The sequence below is a fragment of the Oryzias latipes genome, chromosome 11 (assembly GCF_053564925.1).
Source record: "Oryzias latipes strain Hd-rR chromosome 11, Olatipes_Hd-rR_3.1".
NCBI lineage: Eukaryota > Metazoa > Chordata > Actinopteri > Beloniformes > Adrianichthyidae > Oryzias > Oryzias latipes.
In genome coordinates this window covers 967,857-972,692 of record NC_136247.1, presented here as the reverse complement: position 1 = coordinate 972,692, position 4,836 = coordinate 967,857, and the positions used below count along the sequence as shown (strand labels likewise).

General features: G+C 35.5%; 1 long non-coding RNA gene across 1 annotated transcript; it reads right to left on the bottom strand.

The window, feature by feature from the left end:
* Positions 1-356: 356 nt before the first annotated feature.
* LOC144995501 (uncharacterized) lies at positions 357-2,543 on the bottom strand. The gene is made up of 3 exons (XR_013659054.1): positions 2,418-2,543; positions 1,980-2,031; positions 357-1,357 (listed from the first exon to the last, which is right to left on the bottom strand). It is a non-coding gene; the product is annotated as an uncharacterized LOC144995501 (long non-coding RNA).
* Between the last annotated feature and the right edge of the window lie 2,293 nt (positions 2,544-4,836).

The following is a 4,836-nucleotide window of genomic DNA, read 5'->3' as shown; positions in this document are numbered from 1 at the left end:
CCCCCAGCACAGGCAAAGGGACCACCCCCCCAAGCCAAGCCAGAACACCCCCCCACCCCCCCACATGTCGCTGTTTTTACGTGTCGACAGGTTTTAGAATCAAAACCGCAAAAAATAAAAGCGCAACTCAAAAAATACTATTTCAAAATAAAATTGCAACTCAAAAACAGGATTTCAGAAAGGCGAGAAAACAAATCGCCAGCTGAGAAATAGGATTGTGCTTTGAGTTATAGCTTTTGGTTGCAAATTGTGGGTTTTGGTTCTCGATTTATGCATTTTGATTCGCAGATTTGGGGTTTTGATGCGCGGTTTTACTGTTTTGATGCGCAATACTTTAGGCGCTAATTTGACACGATAGTATGGTGGACACGATAAATTCTGCTTCATCTATTTGCTTAAAATAAGTAAGACATTTAGGTAACACTTTCTTTTACAGTACAGTACTTACAGTGTACTTAAGTGGTATTTACATGGTACTTATTGTGTAACTACTGAGTACTTTCAGGGTACTTACATGGTACTTTTTATGGAATTTACTGGGTACTTTTTTGTGTCTACTCTGTACTTACTGTGTATTTATGTGGTACTATTTGGTTCATACCTATGTGGTACATACTGGGTATTTATAATATTCTTAATGGGTATTTACATGTTGTGCAAAGGTGTCTTTTATGGTACTTACCACATGTAAGAACAAGGTAAGTACAAATAAAGTACCTTGACCTTTAGGTCTGCACTGGCTGCATGTTTCATAGTATTTACCATGCATTTACCAAAGAAACTACCCCTTAAGTACACTGAAACTGGACTGTAAAAGAAAGTCAGCCCTATTTCCACTCAACTACATGGTATTTTCATTACTAAATACTGGGTATGTTCACTTGAATATTACTTGGTACTTCCCCCTTAAGTACACTGAAACTGGGCTGTAAAAGCAAGTCAGCCCTATTTCCACTCTATTACATGGTACTTTCAGTAGTAAATGCTGGGTATGTTCACGTATTACCTTCCCGTACAGTGTACATACACACTTGGTTGTTCTGACCTCAACAAACGAGACAATGCTAACTTGTTGGTAAGGGTAAAGTAACTGCATTGTAAAAACATATTCTGGCCTGATTATTTCTTTTAACATGTGGCAAATGTAAAGAGAGACAGAGAGACAAGACAGCAGTGAAAACAACAATCTTTAATGATACACAGCTGCAGCATACAAAATGTCATCACAATGAAATTTGTTTTAAGTTCTCTACAGCATTCCAAAAACACATTATTGGCCTAAGGGTCGTGCTTTCTGTCCGTCAAAATTCTTTCAGCAGAGTTTGGTAACGGTGCAGGACTTCTTCAGGGATTCTAACTGCAAGAAAAATCACAATAAATGAACATAGAAAGCATAAAGACTTTTATAAAGTACAAAGTATATTTTACTTATTTAATCATTTCTGTAATGAGTTTGATAAATCTCTGTGAATTATTTATTGCTTTGACTGTAATGCTTGAAACTAATCAATTATCCTCATTTATAAACATGATGGATTATTCACAACTTTATATTTTAGTTACATGAACAAAAACAACAAAAAACAAAATAAAGGAAAAAAAATCAAAATTGCCATAAAAAAATCTAATTTGTTTAGACAAAGAATGACAAAAGTAATGTTTTAATTGGCAATTGCAGTGTGTATTTCTTCTTTATAAATATTATTCGCACCTACAATTTGCATTAGCATGAAAAACATGGCAGTGTAATAGAAAAGGAAAAAAAGAAATAAATTGGCAATTTCAAATTCAACACAGTTACTCACAAAAATATGTTTTAAATTAAATTTCACTGTTGGGTGGTATTGTTTTCTCTATCATATTTAAAAAAATAAATAAATAAAAACGGAGAAAGAAAAGAAAATGGGGAAAATGCAGTTAAACTCTTCATTAATGTAAATAATATGTCCACTTGGTGGATTTAGCTTAATTTTGCTTACTCTCCTGTGGCTTCACGGATTCGTCTGGGACGTCTTCTTCACCATAGCTGATCTAAAGCGGTAAAAAGACGGAAGTACGTCATCTTTATTTTAAATAAACGCCTTTCTTTGATTTTCCCAGAAAGACGTGCGTTCAAACGAGCACAGAACCACAGACTTTATTATTTAGGCTACGTGCTTGTTTTAAAGTGGCCCCTCTCCTGGTAGGTAACAACAATGTTTGTAGATTTTCATCACAAACTTTGAAAAGTTATACATATTGAAATAACTGAAATTATTGCAGTAAAGTAGCAGACATGCTCTTACGTCACGTTTCAAGCACAGAGAGAGCGGCTTGAAATCACGATGTTAGCTTCTTTATAAAGTTTGATCAGTTTAAATATTTACATATACGGTAATTTTTCCAATATTTAAAAAAAAACAAAAAGACTGGCCTACCTGCCAAATGAAGAGAAATTCAAACTGTTGCGCGCGCCTCGAGGCTCTCCGGATTAATGCACGTTCACCTTGGGGTAGTTATGCTGCATTCAAGTGCGCTGGGAATTTGCAACTTTGCTTGCCCCGACCTACAAAAACACACACTCGGGGTGTTTTTAGTATTAAAAGTAAATATTTAGCCTTGTTGTTTTACATATTTTCCTGACATTATATATTAAAACAAATTCACGTTTAGAACAATATTTAAAAAAAGTTAAGTTTTGAATAGTTTATTATCATATTTATAAATGAGGATAATTGATTAGTTTCAAGCATTACAGTCAAAGCAATAAAGAATTCACAGAGATTTATCAAACTCATTACAGAAATGATTAAATAAGTAAAATATACTTTGTACTTTATAAAAGTCTTTATGCTTTCTATGTTCATTTATTGTGATTTTTCTTGCAGTTAGAATCCCTGAAGAAGTCCTGCACCGTTACCAAACTCTGCTGAAAGAATTTTGACGGACAGAAAGCACGACCCTTAGGCCAATAATGTGTTTTTGGAATGCTGTAGAGAACTTAAAACAAATTTCATTGTGATGACATTTTGTATGCTGCAGCTGTGTATCATTAAAGATTGTTGTTTTCACTGCTGTCTTGTCTCTCTGTCTCTCTTTACATTTGCCACATGTTACAAGAAATAATCAGGCCAGAATATGTTTTTACAATGCAGTTACTTTACCCTTACCAACAAGTTAGCATTGTCTCGTTTGTTGAGGTCAGAACACCAAGTGTGTATATACACTGTACGGGAAGGTAATACGTGTACATACCCAGCATTTACTACTGAAAGTACCATGTAATAGAGTGGAAATAGGGCTGACTTGCTTTTACAGCCCAGTTTCAGTGTACTTAAGGGGGAAGTACCAAGTAATATTCAAGTGAACATACCCAGTATTTAGTAATGAAAGTACCATGTAGTTGAGTGGAAAAAGGAGTGACTTTCTTTTACAGTCCAGTTTCAGTGTACTTGAGAGGTAGTTTCTGTGGTAAATTCATGGTAAATACTATGAAACATACGAATGCAGACTTAAATTCAAGGTACTTTATTTGTACTTACCTTGTTCTTACATGTGGTAAGTACCATAAAAGACACCTTTGCACAACATGTAAATACCCAGTAAGAATATTATAAATACCCAGCATGTACGACATAGGTATGAACCAAATAGTACCACATAAATACACAGTAAGTACCATGTAAGTACAGAGTGGACACAAAAAAGTACCATGTAAGTACCCAGTAAATTCCATAAAAAGTACCATGTAAGTACCCTGAAAGTACTCAGTAGTTACACAATAAGTACCATGTAAATACCACCTAAGTACACTGTAAGTACTGTACTGTAAAAGAAAGCGTTACCGACATTTAATCGCTCACTAAAAAGAACAGATTGTAATTTAGCTCTCTAACATTTTGATATTCTTTGTTATTTAGTAATATTAACTTCAGCAATTTCATTTTGATGTCAGCAGCTAAGCTCAACAACTGAAAGACATCAATGTGAAATTGAGACGGGATGCAAAAGCTTTTGGGTAAAGTGTAACTCAACAGTAAATCAACGTTTATGGCTGTTACCTGTACAAATGGAAGTGCTAACTGTTGGTCCTTGCCAAATTCTGGACAATTCAAAATCAACCTGTTTAATTCCTGAAAATATAGTCTAAAACCATCTGATTGCTGCACCCTAGAGATTGAAACGAGGTAGTAAAGTTGAATTTTGTGACTCATCAACTGATGTAAGCCCCAAGTCATTTCAGTAGTTGCACGTCACGTCTGCAGTTACAGTGTCAAAGCCCCGCCCATTTTTGAATGTGTACAGTCAGTGACTCCTCTTCCTCAGCCCCGCCCCTCTGACTACTAGTAGTATTCTAACATTTGAGTATTTATATCGTTTTCAATAGGATTCAGATGTTCGTTCATTCATCTCTTATCGTGTTACCTTTAGCATGGCTCGTAGGAGTATTGCCTTCAGTTCTCAAAAATCTACTTGCTTGCACAACTTTTCAGTGGAGCTGGAAAGTTAAGAAACATTGGTTGAGTGCAATTGGAATTAAATCCAGCAAACTCCGTCCTGGTGATGGAATTTGCAATGAACATTTCAATCAGGATTCTTTTTCATTCATTTCATTTTAACCTTTGCTTAATATGTTAGCCTTTATTAGCTATGATGCTAGCATCATTTTACCACTGAGACACTGGTCCCCTTAGGTCCTGCAAACCCTCAGTTGTGCCAGTGTTCTAATGATTTGTCCGACCTGTGATTTTCTCCCACCTACACGTTCTGCACTTATGCAGAGCAAAATTATGTCATTTTTTTCAATCCTGGCAGAGCGCCCATAATTCTGTGCTACCGCTTCATCTTGTGATCTTG